Consider the following 18564-nt stretch of genomic DNA (forward strand, 5'->3'; position numbering starts at 1 on the left):
CCAGTGTTCATTGTACCAAGAACTTCGTTTTCAAAGCTACTTGAAAAACGCAATGCCATACACGTGAATTTTGAAGCACAGGACATGGCATACATTTGCTTTTATGTAATCATAGTAGAATAAAATAGCGAGAATTGAGTACAATATTCAACAAGAAAGACTTGGTTTCGTGATTTGCACATGGTGTTTTATCACATACACTGGTAGATAGATGAATGAATAAGTCAGTGGGCCGTTAGACAACATAAATAATTGAAATGTTGGGTACAATATACTCTTGTAGAGACAAAATTATAAACTACATATGGACAACTTAGGTACCTACATAGATTAGAATCAAGAGTTCAACTACTATTTCTTATCATGACATGTTATTTCTTTTCACACAATATCAACTTATCCCATCTCCATAACTTTGCGTCATTGACTACAGAATATTCTAATGAGAGAAATGTTAAAAACAACCTTTGTTTTATACTAAATAAGGTAAGCTTAAGAACCGAGATAATTCTGTCATTTAATTTTTGCTTACTTTATACTCGACAGATGGCAGTAAAGCTATGATTTCAACAAGCGCAAAGAAAATCTTGCGAGATCGCCGGTCTCTTCCAATCATTCGAGTGGGAACCGACAAGTGAAGAATTAACGTAAGAGAGACTTAAGTGGTTTGTGAAAACTGAACCGATTGAATACGAAACTTAAAATTATCAGGTTAGAAACAATTTGTTTTTCTTTTTTCTATCTAACAATAACATCAACAAAATGAAAAGTTTTAAACTATTTTACATAAATATAGATGCAACATTTTTTTATCTAAATCTCATAGGGGTAAATAAATACCCTATATTTGTGTAAGAAATTAACATTACTTAGGTATTGATATTATAACACCACATATTAAATGTGTTTAAACGTACAAAAGATCTGAAATAACATGGCATTAACGTTATCTACTAGATATTAACTTCTGTATGGATTTAACATGGCATTAACGTTATCTACTAGATATTAACTTCTGTATGGATTTAACATGGCATTAACGTTATCTACTAGATATTAACTTCTGTATGGATTTAACATGGCATTAACGTCATCTACTAGATATTAACTTCTGTATGGATTTAACATGGCATTAACGTTATCTACTAGATATTAACTTCTGTATGGATTTAACATGGCATTAACGTCATCTACTAGATATTAACTTCTGTATGGATTTAACATGGCATTAACGTCATCTACTAGATATTAACTTCTGTATGGATTTAACATGGCATTAACGTTATCTACTAGATATTAACTTCTGTATGGATTTAACATGGCATTAACGTTATCTACTAGATATTAACTTCTGTATGGATTTAACATGGCATTAACGTTATCTACTAGATATTAACTTCTGTATGGATTTAACATGCCATTAACGTTATCTACTAGATATTAACTTCTGTATGGATTTAACATGGCATTAACGTTATCTACTAGATATTAACTTCTGTATGGATTTAACATGGCATTAACGTTATCTACTAGATATTAACTTCTGTATGGATTTAACATGCCATTAACGTTATCTACTAGATATTAACTTCTGTATGGATTTAACATGGCATAGTACTGGCTTTCATATTACCTGACACACACATATATATATACATATAAGTGTGTGAGTGTTTGCATGTGTTTATAAGTGAAAACAGTTTTCAAAATCGGCAGTTAATAAAGTTAAAGGCAATAACTATTAACATGTCTTAGGTATCTACACAACGTATTATCTAGTAAACAATCGTATAGTAACATACATAATATTAAGTGAAACAACCTATAAGATGAAAGAGACTCTGGCTAACAAGACGAGCTTTCTGTCACTGAAGTAGCCAAGTATATAACCCGTCTCTCTCTTTCCCAGTATACATTTATAGATGTTTTTTATTGTCTTAAATCGTCTTGTTTTAAAGTTACGATTTTACCTGGTGTTACCTTCATAAAGTATATGTTAAAATTGTTTTTTTTGGGGAGTGCGTAGAGAAGTTATATAACCTCGCTGTCCTAGGTGCAAAACAAATTAAAGTTGTCTACTTGTGAGTGAAATGTTTCAGTAAGAGTCTTGTATGCTACATAACAACATGTTCAGTATAATACAGTAATAAAAATATAGGAGTGTGAGAACTGATAAGTGATACTGATTAGATAACCCTAATTCATCAGTTTCCTTTTCTTCAAGTTTTCAGTTATAAAGTTACTAATATCTACTATCGATGTTCAGTTAGAATGTATTTACAATTTCAAGTTTATCAACTACAGTATGTGCCTTAGACAAGATATACTTTACACCGTACGAGGCGTATTTGAGATAAGTTTAGCTCTCCATCATTCAATATTTACCACATAAGTTTTAGAAATGTATTACTGTAGTTTTAAAGAAACGTAGCCTTATAAAATGCAATATTTGTGATGTACATTACGGTCGTTTAGCTATGGAGCATGTAAATTTTAAAGTGTGTAGTTTAGACAAGTTTTGTTTTAAAACTTCTAATGTACGATTTAAAGAAACTTAGCTTTAGAGTATATAATACTTACAGTGTATGATTCATACAAGAAACTTAGCTTTAGAGTATATAATACTTACAGTGTATGATTCATACAAGAAACTTAGCTTTAGAGTATATAATACTTACAGTGTATGATTCATACAAGAAACTTAGCTTTAGAGTATATAATACTTACAGTGTATGATTCATACAAGAAACTTAGCTTTAGAGTATATAATACTTACAGTGTATGATTCATACAAGCTCAGATTCTGGCATCTGATGTTTATAATGTAGACTTTGGATAAATTTATTGTTACAACATACTGTATTCAGAGTGAATTTTGTAAAATTTATTTTAGAGCAGGTAATAATTATGGTGTGTAAATCCAACACGTTTAACTGTGATATATGGTAATACTTAGAATATGTACTTCAATAAGTTTGTTTTTAAAGTGTGTGAAACTTATTATATATGATTTAAACGATGTTAGTTTTAGAGGATGAGATCCTTAGTGTGTGTATTTAAACAATGTTGGTTTTAGAGGATGAGATCCTTAGTGTGTGTATTTAAACAATATTGGTTTTAGAGGATGAGATCCTTAGTGTGTGTATTTAAACAATGTTAGTTTTAGAGGATGAGATCCTTAGTGTGTGTATTTAAACAATATTGGTTTTAGAGGATGAGATCCTTAGTGTGTGTATTTAAACAATGTTAGTTTTAGAGGATGAGATCCTTAGTGTGTGTATTTAAAAATATTGGTTTTAGAGGATGAGATCCTTAGTGTGTGTATTTAAACAATATTAGTTTTAAAGCATGAGATCCTTAGTGTGTGTATTTAAACAATGTTAGTTTTAGAGGATGAGATCCTTAGTGTTTGTATGTAAACAATGTTGGTTTTAGAGGATGAGATCCTTAGTGTGTGTATTTAAACAATGTTAGTTTTAGAGGATGAGATCCTTAGTGTTTGTATTTAAACAATGTTGGTTTTAGAGGATGAGATCCTTAGTGTGTGTATTTAAACAATGTTAGTTTTAGAGGATGAGATCCTCAATGTGTGTATTTAAACAATATTGGTTTTAGAGGATGAGATCCTTAGTGTTTGTATTTAAACAATATTAGTTTTAAAGCATGAGATCCTTAGTGTGTGTATTTAAACAATATTGGTTTTAGAGGATGAGATCCTTAGTGTGTGTATTTAAACAATGTTGGTTTTAGAGGATGAGATCCTTAGTGTGTGTATTTAAACAATATTAGTTTTAAAGCATGAGGTCCTTAGTGTGTGTATTTAAACAATATTAGTTTTAGAGGATGAGATCCTTAGTGTTTGTATTTAAACAATGTTGGTTTTAGAGGATGAGATCCTTAGTGTGTGTATTTAAACAATGTTAGTTTTAGAGGATGAGATCCTCAGTGTTTGAATTTAAACAATATTGGTTTTAGAGGATGAGATCCTTAGTGTTTGTATTTAAACAATATTGGTTTTAGAGGATGAGATCCTTAGTGTTTGTATTTAAACAATGTTGGTTTTAGAGGATGAGATCCTTAGTGTGTGTATTTAAACAATATTAGTTTTAAAGCATGAGATCCTTAGTGTGTGTATTTAAACAATATTAGTTTTAAAGCATGAGATCCTTAGTGTGTGTATTTAAACAATATTAGTTTTAGAGGATGAGATCCTTAGTGTTTGTATTTGAACAATGTTAGTTTTAGAGGATGAGATCCTTAATGTGTGTATTTAAACAATATTGGTTTTAGAGGATGAGATCCTTAGTGTGTGTATTTAAACAATGTTAGTTTTAGAGGATGAGATCCTCAGTGTTTGTATTTAAACAATATTGGTTTTAGAGGATGAGATCTTTAGTGTTTGTATTTAAACAATATTGGTTTTAGAGGATGAGATCCTTAGTGTTTGTATTTAAACAATGTTAGTTTTAGAGGATGAGATCCATAGTGTTTGTATTTAAACAATGTTGGTTTTAGAGGATGAGATCCTTAGTGTGTGTATTTAAACAATGTTGGTTTTAGAGGATGAGATCCTTAGTGTGTGTATTTAAACAATATTAGTTTTAAAGCATGAGATCCTTAGTGTGTGTATTTAAACAATATTAGTTTTAGAGGATGAGATCCTTAGTGTTTGTATGTAAACAATGTTAGTTTTAGAGGATGAGATCCTTAGTGTTTGTGTTTAAACAATATTGGTTTTAGAGGATGAGATCCTTAGTGTTTGTATTTAAACAATGTTAGTTTTAGAGGATGAGATCCTTAGTGAGTGTATTTAAACAACATATATTTTAAAGCATGATATTTTAGTGCGTGTATTTAAACAACGTTGGTTTTTAAACATGAGATCCTCAAAGCGAACAGCAAGTTTTTACTTTAAAGTCTGTTTCGCTTAAAGCGTAGCACTAAACAAATACATCTTTAGATCATGAAATATTTATAGTCGGTATTTTAAACAAATTTATTTTTAAATCATATGATACTTATAATGTATGGTTTACATAAGTTTATATTTGATACTTCCATTAAAACATACGCGTTCTTTGAATCTAGTGATGAATGTTAACGTGTCTTATTCTTACTAATAACATAAATTAATAGATTATTTTTTGACTCTCATTAAATGTCATTCTCAAAACCGATAAAAACTGTGTTGTACATTAACCCCTTACCCCCATTTTTGTAGTTATTTCAATACAGAAATCCAATCCTTTTTTCGAACCTTTGTTTTTACGTGCAACAGAACATAACTCACAACGTGTTACTTTCCGGAACACAAGCTTGCTTTGTGTGAGCCATTACGTCTACGTGACTCTCAGACTAACAAGTGATCCCACGGCGCTCTAGACAAACTGTTTTTACTCACGTTTACTTCTCCCTCTTTGGAAACGCCCATGACATTATATAAACAACCAATGTCAGCCGCTAATTTTTTTATATGTAACAACTTCTGAGCATGACACTGTCTGATGATTGGTGGTTAAATAACCGCCTTTGAGAGCGTTATAAAGAGCGTTCTTTGTTCTCTGTGAATCACAGCAGATGAAAGGATTTGTGTGTAACTGCACCAGCAGTCTGTCATTCGTAAGAATGTTGATAAGCTGCGAAAACGTCACTTCATTTTTTAATACTATTGCTAAATCACCTGAAATAAAAAAGAAATATTTATTTCTGGTATTTGATATTCAACACGTAAATGTTACACATTTTTCATAATTTAAACTTTTCCAAATTTCTAAAGTAAAGCCAAATGGAATTTATATATATATATATAATAAACTAAACTATTCTCTTGTTTGTATTTGAGATTGAGTGTACGTGATCACATTCTGTGGTTAAACATAAGTATTTTAGAAAGAGATTCGATGTCCAACATTATAATCCACAAAAGTAATTTCTCATTTGGTCCCTTCTGAGATTATAATACTAAAGTCAGATTTCGATAGCTTATTGTGTTGCTTTGTATATATGACAACAATTTCGTGTTTTTAAAAATCGTGAATTTTTCCAAATGATAACTATCACAGAAATCGATCCTTTCCAGAAGTCGTGAAGTTTACCAATGACAACTGCTACAGAAATTTATCACTTCTATAGAACATACAATTTATCAACTAATAATATACAAAATTAATTCTCCAAAGAAGATGCAGAAACCCATATTGTAATCTACGACTGTAATTTTCTGTTTTTAGAAAATATCCATTATATGAAACCATAAATCAAATATAATTTTTGCTTTTACAGAAGATTATTGACTGTAAATAATGGCCTACAATGTTACTGGTGGTTTGACTAAAGTAAATTTAATTTCAAATATAGACTATCTGCGTAAAGGCTCAACTGTAGTATACCTATACCTGAGATCTAGTAATAATATCACTGGCTCAAGAAGAGAAATGTTTGAAGCTACTAAGAAAGAAGCCCGATTACCAGGTTTATCAGTTTATACAAAAGTCCAACAGCTTTATTTTACTATTCAAATTAGAAAGATGGAAAGAAGGAATACAGGTTGGTCTTAGGTGTGACAAATCGTGGTGTTGGAACGTTGAAGATTAGTCCACTAGCCAGTCTCTTGTTATCCAAGTTAACTGAAACTAAGGGTCATCGCTGGGTAAAATGCCGTGCTGGAGGGTCAGCGTATATTTTACATATAAAGTCGACCGTATTATCAACAGTGAGAAAAATCATAGCACGAAATATAAAGCTCCAAAAGAATCTCTAAGTCATTTGACTGATCAATATCATAAATTAATATGAGACTGTGAAGAGATGAACTATGTGTTTATCTCACTGTACAAACGACACATAAAACGTAGTCTCTTCAAAAGCAAAATGTGATCGGTAGGATGAATAGAAGACAGTTGGAGATAATATATTACAATAGAAAAATCTCAGTATTTGTTGATGTGCATGTCCATTTTGAATTTTGTAAGGAGAGTCTCGAATATATTAAAGAGTTAAATATATATTATAAGAAAGGTCTTGAGGCTCAGGTTAAAGAACTGATGCAGGCAGGAAATCCTCAATCCTATGGCGTTTCTAAGAGTGCACGATGTACCTGTAATCTTAAATATTATAGATCGCTGAGGTATGCAGTCCAAATATTTCGAAGATTTCTTCTTTAGGGACACTAAATTATACATATAGACTTGAGCATACTCAACAAATAAAAAATATTCGTCTTGAAACATAATACTATCTTGAGTAATAATGTTGAACCTTGGTGGATTCTAGTATGCCCCCTTCCGGTTAATCTTTACCTCTCACACTGGATATGGTTTCTGTCCACAATGACTCAGTATTCTATGCTTTCTACTCTTGTACTGGTTAGGTTCTGAACCGGAATCATCCTCATATCACGGGGGAATATGTTTCTCGTTCTTCGAGGAATACTTATTGCATACTTCGTTATGTCGACCTTGACTTTAGATTGGATAATTGTCATTGTCGGTAGCTAAGTACCTCGTCATTCAGTTAGTGACGTAATGAATAGATTTATTGATAAAAATGTTATTTTCAGAAACAGTAATCCTAACTTATAAAGTATTTGTAGAATAATTTATAACAGTATTTAAAAAAAAAAAAAAAGATCTCCCCAGTAGGGGTGGTCGGGAAACGGATATTAGAGGATGTCAACCAAATTAGACTTGGTAAGTATTTGGGTAAAACTGCCCAGGGTGCTTGAAAATTTAGCAACCGCTAAGAGTCTTAGTGGAGCTCACTAGAAGGGGTAGTAACATAGCTGATTCATTACGTCATAATCATTGTAGTGAATTTTTGTTTGTAGTTAAGCACAAAGCTACATGATGGGCTATCTGTGTTTTGTTCACCATAGTTTCTGAAATGTAAGTATATAAACATACCGCTGTGCCACTGAGGGTCGTGAGTGTAGTAAAATCCTGTATTTTGATTATCGACCCGGCATGGCTAAGTGGGTTAAGGTGTTCGACTCGTAATCTGAGGGTCGCGGGTTCGAATCCCGGTCGCACCATACATACTCGCACTTTTATCCGAGTGGGCGTTATAATGTGACGGTCAATCCCACTATTTGTTGGTAAAAGAATATCCTAAGAGTTGGCGGTGGGTGGTGATGACTAGCTGCCTTACCTCTAGTCTTACACTGCTAAATTAGGGACGGGTAGCGCAGATAGCCCTCGAGTATCTTTGCGTGAAATTCAAAACAAACAAACAATTTTTATTATAATTTGATCTACTTTCGGGTTATCATATAAAGCTCTATCTTCGTACATGACTTTCTGTAAGCTGGATTTAACTTACAATGCATGTGGTGACGAAAAATACAGTTTGTTTTTCATAATTTACATGTACCTAAGCTATTCAAACTATATCCATATCTTACACGTTCCCCAGTGGCACAGCAGCATGTCTGAGAAGTTGCACCGCTAAAAACCGGGTTTCGGTAGCGGTGGTGGGCAGAACGCAGATAGTCCATTGTGTAGCTTTGTGCTTAATTAAAAATAGACGAATGAACTCTTATATATTACACGAAATATTTATGTGCAAAGCCAATGATATCAAGATTATATAAATGAAACCATCACTAGTTGTTAAACACAATACTTTGTAAAATATGTTTTACCACAAACTGTCCAAACTAAACAGAATAACTCCACTACTAAATAATCAGGATTTTAATAAAATACAATCCCTGTGACTTAAGTAAAACAAGACCGAAACCTAAACATATTTAATTTGTTACGTAAAATACGTAAGAAACACTTCTCGTTCCACGTTATGTCAAAACTTATTATCTGATTGGATAATACATCTTCTACGTTTACAAAACGATGTATTATAGAAAATAACAAATTAAAGTAATTAAAATATTTTCAATCCTCTTACAAACAGAAGCCATCCAAACTTTAATACCAAGATGCAACTAGATAAATTACAGCTTTATCCATGGTTCATGGTAGTGGAGGACTCGTTAGGTTGTAGCTACACATTACATTAATATCCTTTTTATTATGTTTATTATTTAAACCGTGTACACTGCGACATGACTGTAGGAAATATAAAACGGACTTCCTCTTGACTTGTGTTTATAAGTTAGCAGTGGATGAAGCTTTGAACTAATAAACTGTAATTTCCACTACAAAATGTCTTTATCTTAGGATTGCACTTAACGTTCTAAGAGTTCTTAAGTAATTGTTTTCCCAAATTATTGTTTAATTTCTATCATGTCACCTAATCCATGTCTTACCTTTTCAAGCCTAAAAACAGCAAAAATAACAACTAAAAGAACTTCGTTATCTGAGTCTGTTTCATTTCAACTTTCGTATTTATGTATTGTTGTTCGTAGTTTATTTAGGTGTGTAAATACTTGCCGTTTAAGTGGATCGGCGATAAGTTTGATGAGTTATTTATATATATAGTTATAAATCTGGTTTCGATACGCAAGGCTGGTGGAGAAAAGATAGTTAGCTTATTATGTAAGTTTACATTTAACAACACACAAACAAGCGATGTAAAACATGCCATTTAGCACCTGTCCTGTTTAATGATATTTTACGACTATTTCAAAATCACAATATTTACTTTACTTTTTAGAAAAGTTAACAAGCTTCACACAATAAGATTTAACTCGAAGGTACAACTTTGATACATTTTAGTTACAAGAGTCGAACGTTTCAGAATAATTTATTCTACCTTCAGCGAAATCTGAAAACCGATTACAAAGATGATTATCGCCACAATTAGAATATAGAAACATAATCATTAGTTTACTTAAATAGACGGATAAAACGATGTATATTTATATAATAGAACAGCTGAGTTAGGTCTGAAAATTTAGAAAATTTTAGATCTAAAGAAATTTGCGAAATGTTAAAGGTCGAGCGGTCTTCAGCTACGAGTAGACTTTTGTTAGTGTAGAGGTCAAGATTTTCAGATCTTGTGGTGATGGTAGAGAAATTCGTAAATGTGATATTGTGACCTATGGTTTAAGAATGTGAAAAAATGGATGAGTGGCTGGTTTTAAATAATAGATGGTTGGTTCTGTTGAATACTTCTAAATGTTCACAGACTAGTTTTTATGTGTCGTTTTGTCTTACCAACATACGTGACTTTACAGTCACTATGCGTATATTTGTACATGAACCATAAACGACTGTTTTCTGCTCATAGCTTTAAATTATCCCCATTTATTAGCAGATGCAATAAATAAAATAAAAGCTATGTTAAGACTTTATCTGTAGAGAACTTTAATCCCACTGTGAACAAAGGTAGTACACATTATAGCAGAAGTCTGGTTGTCTTCCATTTACTCGATAATTATTTGCAATTTAAAATAAGCACATTAGATCATGTGACACACGTTCTTCACGTGCATGTTTTCTATCGATAATACAACATTCACTTTATTTCAAAACCTACAAACTAAAAAGACATATATAAGAACCATACCAAGCCTACACTTCTATTAACTCTACAAGCGCTGTTTATGCACTACACCGGTGGTTTCTGGGTGATCAAATTTATACTTTCTCTAGTACTGCACAGGTCGTCTTAGGGTTAGCCAACTCTATATATGTGTGTGTTTTCTTTTAGCAAAGCCACATGGGGCTATGCTGAGCCCACCTAGGAGAATCGAACCCCTGATTGTAGCATTGTAAATCTGTAGACTTACCGCTATACTAGCGGGGGACTATATGTGAGCACATTGACCCATAAGATTAGTGAGTCCGATTCTTTCTAATGTTTGACATTTTTGTATATTTTAAAATTCAGTTTGAACACGTTAAAAATATGAAAATCATGGTTTGTTTTGTGAGAATATATCTGTAAAAAAAGATCCTTATGCCTAAAGTTTTGTTTCACAAATGATGTACATACACAATTATACATCTTTTTTATAAGCATATAAACATTTCTGTCTTCACAACTTAGTTAAGTGTTTTGTTCACTCGCATACATGTAATAATTATTTTAGTTACATGGAACACAAAACATCAGATCATACAATTTATTTTCTAAGTTAAGAGTTACGACACTTGTGGTCGATAAAGTTAGTAAAAAGAGGACATGATTCATGCATTTATTTGTTATTGAGAAAACGTTGCACCTTTTCCTCATTATTAAATATATAAAAAAAGTGTTGTAGATCTATATAGCAATGTAGAAGTTCAAACCAGAATTATTTTCTGTAAACTGAAATCTAAATATTGCATATATTTTTACAAATCAAAATTGGTGAAGTTTAACCTTTGACTGACTTCATAATTAGGGTTTCAAGCATCGAAAGTAGTCACAGTTGAAATTGTTTTTTGTTTAATCTATGGATAATATTAGTCTTAAAAAAAAGGAATGTTATTACCAGTTCTCACTGTGTCTTTTTTCCCATTTACTCCACGTTTTTTTTTTAAATGAGAACATTCATTATCAGTTTAGACCGTGTTTTCAGTTTAATATACACGGATAATAACATTTGTTGACAATCAAAACATTTACTATTACTTCAGGCCGCTTCTTGCGTTTAATCTAAGAATAATAATGTTTTATGAAAGAAGGAATTATCAACTTAGACTGTGTTTCGTGGTTAATTTTCAGATTGTAACACTTTTAAAAAATGAGACATTCATTAACAGTGAAGAAGGTGTTTCTGTGTTTAATTTAGACATAACAATACTCTTAACAATGACTCCATTAATTATCAGTTCAAACCGTGTTTTGTGCTTAATCTATGGACGTTATCTTTCTCAACAATGAAAACATTTATTATCAGTACAGACAATCATATGAATTCAATACATTTACAAATAACAATATATTTAAGAATTGGGGTATTCACTATCAGTTTAATCTACGAATCATAACATTTTTAAAAATAAAGATGTTCATTGCCAGTCCAGACTGCATTAACAGATAATGTCATTCATGGGAACCAAGGTATATATTATTTGTTTAGAACGCGTTTTATGTTTCCTCAACTGTCAACAATATTATTGAGAACGAAGGTATTCATCATCAACTCAGACCGTGTTTTGTGCTTAATTTATATAAAGTACTATTCTTAATATTATTACTATTATAAACTATATTCAACGTACGAATAACAATATTCCTAAGAATGAAATCATTCATTGTCATTTCAGGTCATATTTCGTGTCTAATTTACCAAAAATACCATTTATAAGAATGAATGCATTCATTATCAGTTTAGACCTTATTTTATGTTTAATGTATGGTTAATACTATTCTTAAGAATGAAGATATTCATTATTAGTATAGACAGTAAGTTGAGTTTAATATATGTATATAATACCAATCCAAAAAAAAACGGTCTTTATCAGCTCAGACTTAAAAAGAATGCACATCATTAGTTTAGACCATGTTTATTATTTTAGCTACGGATAATTTCGTTCTTAAGAATGAAGGGGTTTAGTGTCAGTATATTTGCCTTTTGTTTTTAATTTACAGTGAATAATATTCTTAATAATTGAGTCATTCATTATGAAATCAGATATTATATTTAATCTATGATTAACACCATTACTAAGAATGAAGGCATTTCATGTCAGTCCAGAACGTGCTTTGAGTATAATCTGAGAATAATGTCATTCTTATGAATGGAGACATTAATTAATAATTCAGACCGTATTTTAGGTTTAAACTAGGGATAATAATATTTTAAAGAATGAAGGCATATTTTATCAATACGGACCGTGTTTTTCTGTCTAATTTAAGGATAAAACTGTTCTCAATAATTATTTATTAGTTTCGACCTATATGATGTCTAATTCACGAATGCTTTCATTCTTAAAAAAAAGATATTCATTATCAGCTTAAAAGATGTTTTCTGTTTAGTCTACGACTAATAATATATTCAAGAATATATACCATAAATAAATATATAACTTTATCATTTCAGTGGTTTGAAGTTTCCTTCTTTACTTACGTAGTTAACACAGTAATTCATTTTAAAGTTATTTTAATGTTTCTTTGTTTGTAATTAAGCACAAATCTACACAATGACTATCTGTGCTCTGCTCACCATAACTATCGAAATCCGGTTTCTAAAGTATTAGGTCCTGTACTACTGGGAGGTTATCATTTCAGAAGTGTTTTGTGTTTAATTTACGAATTGTAAAATTAATAATTATAAAGATATCCATTATCTGTTCAGATTTTTTGTTTAATATACGAATAAAACCATTTTTAAAAATTAAAGCATTAATTATAATTTCGAAACGACTTTTGAGCTTAATATCTACGGATATTAATGTTCTTAAGCATTAATATATAAAACACACATCAATGTATTCATTGTTAGTTCAAACCGTGTTTTGTGTTCTATATTTAAGGCAGCCAATATCAGTTCAACCCGTATTTTGTGTTTAATCTATGGATATTAGCATTTCTATGCATAAAGACATTCATTATTAGCTAAGGTCGTGTTTTAGTTTAATCTCCACTTCTAAGAATAAATACATTTATTATCACTTAGGTCTGTATTTTGTGTTTCGTTTAACGATAACATTAATTTTCAATAATATTCTTAAGAATAAAAGTATTTATTATCAGTTTGGACCATGTATCATGTTTAATTTTTAAATGAGACATTGTTTTAAAAATAGAAACGTACACTGTCAGTATGTTCTTCGAATAATACTTTCCTTACGACATTAATTATCAGTTCATACAGTATTTTATGCTAAATCTACAGATAATACAGTTCCTAGAAATTATGACATTAATTATCAGTACAGACAATGTTTTATGTTAAATCTAAGGATAATACAGTTCCTAGAAATGATGATATTAATTATCAGTTCAGACAATGTTTTATGTTAAATCTACAGATAGCAGAGTTCGTGAAAAAGACGATATTAATTATCAGTTCAGACAGTTTTATGTTAATTCTACGGATAATACAGTTCATAGAAATGAAGATATTAATTACTAGCTCCGACCGTGTTTTATTTTAAATCTACGGATAATACAGTTCATAGAAATGAAGATATTAATTACTAGCTCCGACCGTGTTTTATTTTAAATCTACGGATAATACAGTTCATAGAAATGAAGATATTAATTATTAGCTCTGACCGTATATTATTTTAAATCTACGGATAATACAATTCTTAGAAACGATGACATTAATTATCAGTTCAGACAGTGTTGTATGGTAAATCTACGGATAATACAGTTCCTAGAAAAGATGGCATTAATTATCAATTCAGACAGTGTTTTATGGTAAATCTACGGATAATACAGTTCCTAGAAATTATGACATTAATTATCAGTTCAGACAATGTTGTATGGTAAATCTACTGATAATACAGTTCCTAGAAATGATGACATTAATTATCAGTTCAGACAGTGTTTTATGTTAAATCTACGGATAATACAGTTCCTAGAAATGATGACATTAATTATCAGTTCAGACAGTGTTGTATGGTAAATCTACGGATAATACAGTTCCTAGAAAAGATGACATTAATTATTAGTTCAGACAGTGTTTTATGTTAAATCTACTGATAATACAGTTCCTAGAAATGATGACATTAATTATCAGTTCAGACAGTGTTTTATGGCAAATCTACGGATAATACAGTTTCTAGAAAAGATGACATTAATTATCAGTTCAGACAGTGTTTTATGGTAAATCTACGGATAATGCAGTTCCTAGAAATGATGACATTAATTATCAGTTCAGACAGTGTTTTATGGTAAATCTACGGATAATGCAGTTCCTAGAAATGATGACATTAATTATCAGTTCAGACAGTGTTGTATGATAAATCTACGGATAATACAGTTTCTAGAAATGATGACATTAATTATCAGTTCAGACAGTGTTTTATGGTAAATCTACGGATAATACAGTTTCTAGAAATGATGACATTAATTATCAGATCAGACAGTGTTTTATGGTAAATCTACGGATAATGCAGTTCCTAGAAATGATGACATTAATTATCAGTTCAGACAGTGTTGTATGATAAATCTACGGATAATACAGTTTCTAGAAATGATGACATTAATTATCAGTTCAGACAGTGTTTTATGGTAAATCTACGGATAATGCAGTTCCTAGAAATAATGACATTAATTATCAGTTCAGACAGTGTTGTATGTTAAATCTACGGATATTACAGTTCCTAGAAATGATGGCATTAATTAACTGTTCAGAACGTGTTTGGTCCGATATGGTTAGGATACTCAACTCATAATCTGAGCATCGCGGGTTAGTATTCCCGTCATATCAAACATGCTCGTTCGTTCAGCCGTGTGGGCGTTATTATGAGCGATCAATCCCACTATTTGTTGGTAAAAAAATAACCAAAGAGTTGGTGGTGGGTAGTGAAGACTAGCAGCCTTCACTGTTGTGTTACACTTTCAAATTATAGACGGCTAGTGCAGTTAGCTCTCATACAGCTTTGAGTGAAATTCAAAAATAAACAAACATCAGAACGTGTTTCGTGTTATATCTACAGGTACTGCCGTTGTCAAAAATGGTAACATTAGTTTTAAGTTTAGACTGTGTTCTGGGTTTAATCTACTGATGATAATATTGTCAATAACGACAACAAACATTAACGTGTTTTATGTTTAATTTGACAGATGAGAAATTTTATATTTCTTCTGACTTTCAACTATTCATATCTTTCTCTCAAATAGACCTCGGTACAGTTAGAACGTGATACAGTGTTACACTGGGTGGACGTTAGAGATACTCCTGGAACTTTGGAGAAGGATCAGATAGAAATAATGATTGTTACTAGGAGCACAGGGTCGAAGACTCTAAAACCTTAATGAAAGTACAAGTCGTTCAGCATTCCCCCCCTTTTGATATATAGGTAAGTCTATATGAATTGTCGATAGAGTTATGTGTAGCTATGTGCTTAACAAGACAAAAAACATATTACTACCATGAAAGGAAGACTAGAAACACTTTATAGTAGTAGCAATAGGTCAGCATTATACCGACTTGAGGAATTAGTAGAATTTTGAATTACATTGTGTTAAAACCTTGAAACAATTTCTATATTAATAGAAATAACTTAGCGTTACAATGAATCGAGGACTTCAAAATCTTTTTATTACTACGACTAACTCAATGTTCTACTACGGTAATGACTTAAAAAGGTTTATGATAGTAGACATAGGTGTTCATAACTATTAAGCAATCTGGACAAATGCTCGAGGACCCACATAGAAAATGGTTCCCGAAATTATTTCTATCACTCTGCTTCCGAATTGTTTCATCGTCATAGGGCCCTGTTTAAGGTACTATACTCGGGAATCCAAAATGGTCAAGACTACACCTGAGTCAGCAGAATTAATTCGCCGTTATACTGAGATAAGAACTTAGTAAAACTTAACTTAGTAGAAGTAATTCAACGTTATACTGAATTGAGGAGCATTTTAAAGAATTTTAGTTTAAGTAGCTTCACGTTACAGTTAGCTAAGGATTTGTAATTGTTACAATGAGTTGATTAATTGGGAAAAAATTGTGATAGTAGAAGTAATTGAACGTTACACTGCGTTAAGTACAAGAAATTATTTATGTTAGTTAAACGTAATTCAATTTTAAACTGTTGAGAAGCTGAAATATTGTATTCTAGTAGAGGTTACTCAGTGTTCGTCTGTAGAGGTTACTCAGTGTTCATCTGAGTTGAGTACTTGAAACAGTTCGGTGAGTGAAAGTAACTCAGCGTTACATAGCATTGAGGACGCGGAACAATGTATATTTGTAGGTGTAACTTAGCGTTACATAGCATTGAGGACGCGGAACAATGTATATTTGTAGGTGTAACTCAGCGTTACATAGCACTGAGGACGCGGAACAATGTATATTTGTAGGTGTAACTCAGCGTTACATTGCACTGAGGACGCGGAACAATGTATATTTGTAGGTGTAACTCAGCGTTAAATTGAGAAGATTATTTGAAACAATTTAAATTTAAAAGTATCTCAGCGTTACAGATGAGGAGTACATTACACCCTAGTGAGAAAAATTTAACACTGTTGTCAATTTCGTTTATTTTAATCCAGTGGAACCTTGGTTCTCGAACGACTCCCCTCTCGAACAATTCGGTTTTCGAACATATTGTTTGAGAAAAAAAAATGTCTCGGTTGTCGAACATAAACTCGGTTCCCGAATCAAGCTGTCGTGGCCTGAACCCCCGAAATAACTCGACTGATGACCCGAATGACCCTTCGACCATTTTCGGCCCACGCCAAGCTTGCCCAAAACATTTTACCCGCACCTGTTGCTCAGTCCACACCCCCGCTAAAATCTGTTGTGAACGTTCTCGTTTTTCTTTTTGTTGTTTTTCTAAATATTCTGATTAAATAAGCCACCATGGGGTCAAAGAAGCATAATGCAAGCAGCAAACCAAAAAGAAAAGTTGTTAGAGCCACAATAAAGGTGAAAAACTCATAGCGAAGTAAGAGAGTGGTGTTCGTGTGTCTGACCTTGTTACACAGTTTGATATGGCGAAGTCTACAGTCTGCACCATACTGAAAAATAAAGAGGTCATCAAAGGAGCTGATGTTGCAAAAGGAGTGGCAGTGCTTACGAAACAAAGATTACAAACTAATGGAAGAGGTAGAAAAACTGTTGTTGATTTCGGTAAACGAAAAACAGTTAGCTGGTGATAGCATTTCTGAGACCATCATTTGTGAGAAAGCAAAGCAGTTGCATGCTGACCTCCTAAAAAACACCCCTATAACGAGTGCTGATACAAGGGATGCCTTTAAGGCTAGCAGGGGGTGGTTTGAAAAATTTAGGAAGAGCTGTGGCATACATAGTGTGGTGAGACATGGGGAGGGTGGCAGTTCTGCTGATAAATTTGTTAGGGAATTTAAGGACTATGTAGAAGCTGAGGGTTTTATTCCCCAACTAGTGTTCAACTGTGATGAGACGGCCTCTTTTGGAAGAAAATGCCAAAGAGGACCTATGTCGCCAAGGAGGAGAAGTCACTACTAGGACACAAGCCAATGAAGGGGCTAACTCTATTGTTATGTAGTAATGCAAGTGGGGACTTAAAACTTAAGCCTTTGGTTGTGTACCATTCTGAGAACTCGAGGGTTTTTAAGAAAAATAATGTCCTGAAAAGTAAACTAAATGTCATTTGTAGGGCTAATAGTAAAGCATGGGTAACCAGGCAGTTTTTTATGGAGTGAGTCCATGAAGTGTTTGCCCCAAGTGTAAAGAATTACCTCACGGAAAAACATCTTGTGATGGACAATGCACTTGCTCACCCACCAGGCTTGGAGGACGGGTTGGTGGGGGAGTACAGTTTCAATACGGTGAAGCTCTTGCCCCCTAACACGACTCCTCTTATTCAGCCCATGGACCAGCAAGTCATATCGAACTTTAAGAAACTCTACACCAAAGCACTGTTTCAAAGGTGCTTTGAAGTGACCTCTGACACAGAGTTAACCCTCAGAGAGTTCTGAAAAATCACTTTAATATCCTCCATTGCTTGAGGATCATAGACAAAGCCTGGAGGGAAGTGTCTTTGAGGACCATGAACTCATCCTGGAAGAAATTGT

The 18564-nt window shown here is 32.3% G+C and overlaps 1 protein-coding gene across 3 annotated transcripts in view; it reads left to right on the forward strand.

The window, feature by feature from the left end:
• The window catches only part of LOC143247177 (adenylate cyclase type 2-like), a 75184-nt gene that overhangs the window by 1105 nt on the left and 55515 nt on the right, over nucleotides 1-18564 (forward strand). For 2 of the 3 annotated variants that reach the window (XM_076494820.1, XM_076494822.1), the window contains exons 2-3: nucleotides 547-711; nucleotides 15682-15860. The gene's annotated coding sequence lies outside the window, so the exon portion shown is untranslated. The remainder of the gene's footprint in view (nucleotides 1-546; nucleotides 712-15681; nucleotides 15861-18564) is intronic. The other variant, XM_076494821.1, reaches the window with a different exon arrangement.

Source organism: Tachypleus tridentatus, chromosome 3 (genome assembly GCF_004210375.1).
Source record: "Tachypleus tridentatus isolate NWPU-2018 chromosome 3, ASM421037v1, whole genome shotgun sequence".
Taxonomy (NCBI): domain Eukaryota; kingdom Metazoa; phylum Arthropoda; class Merostomata; order Xiphosura; family Limulidae; genus Tachypleus; species Tachypleus tridentatus.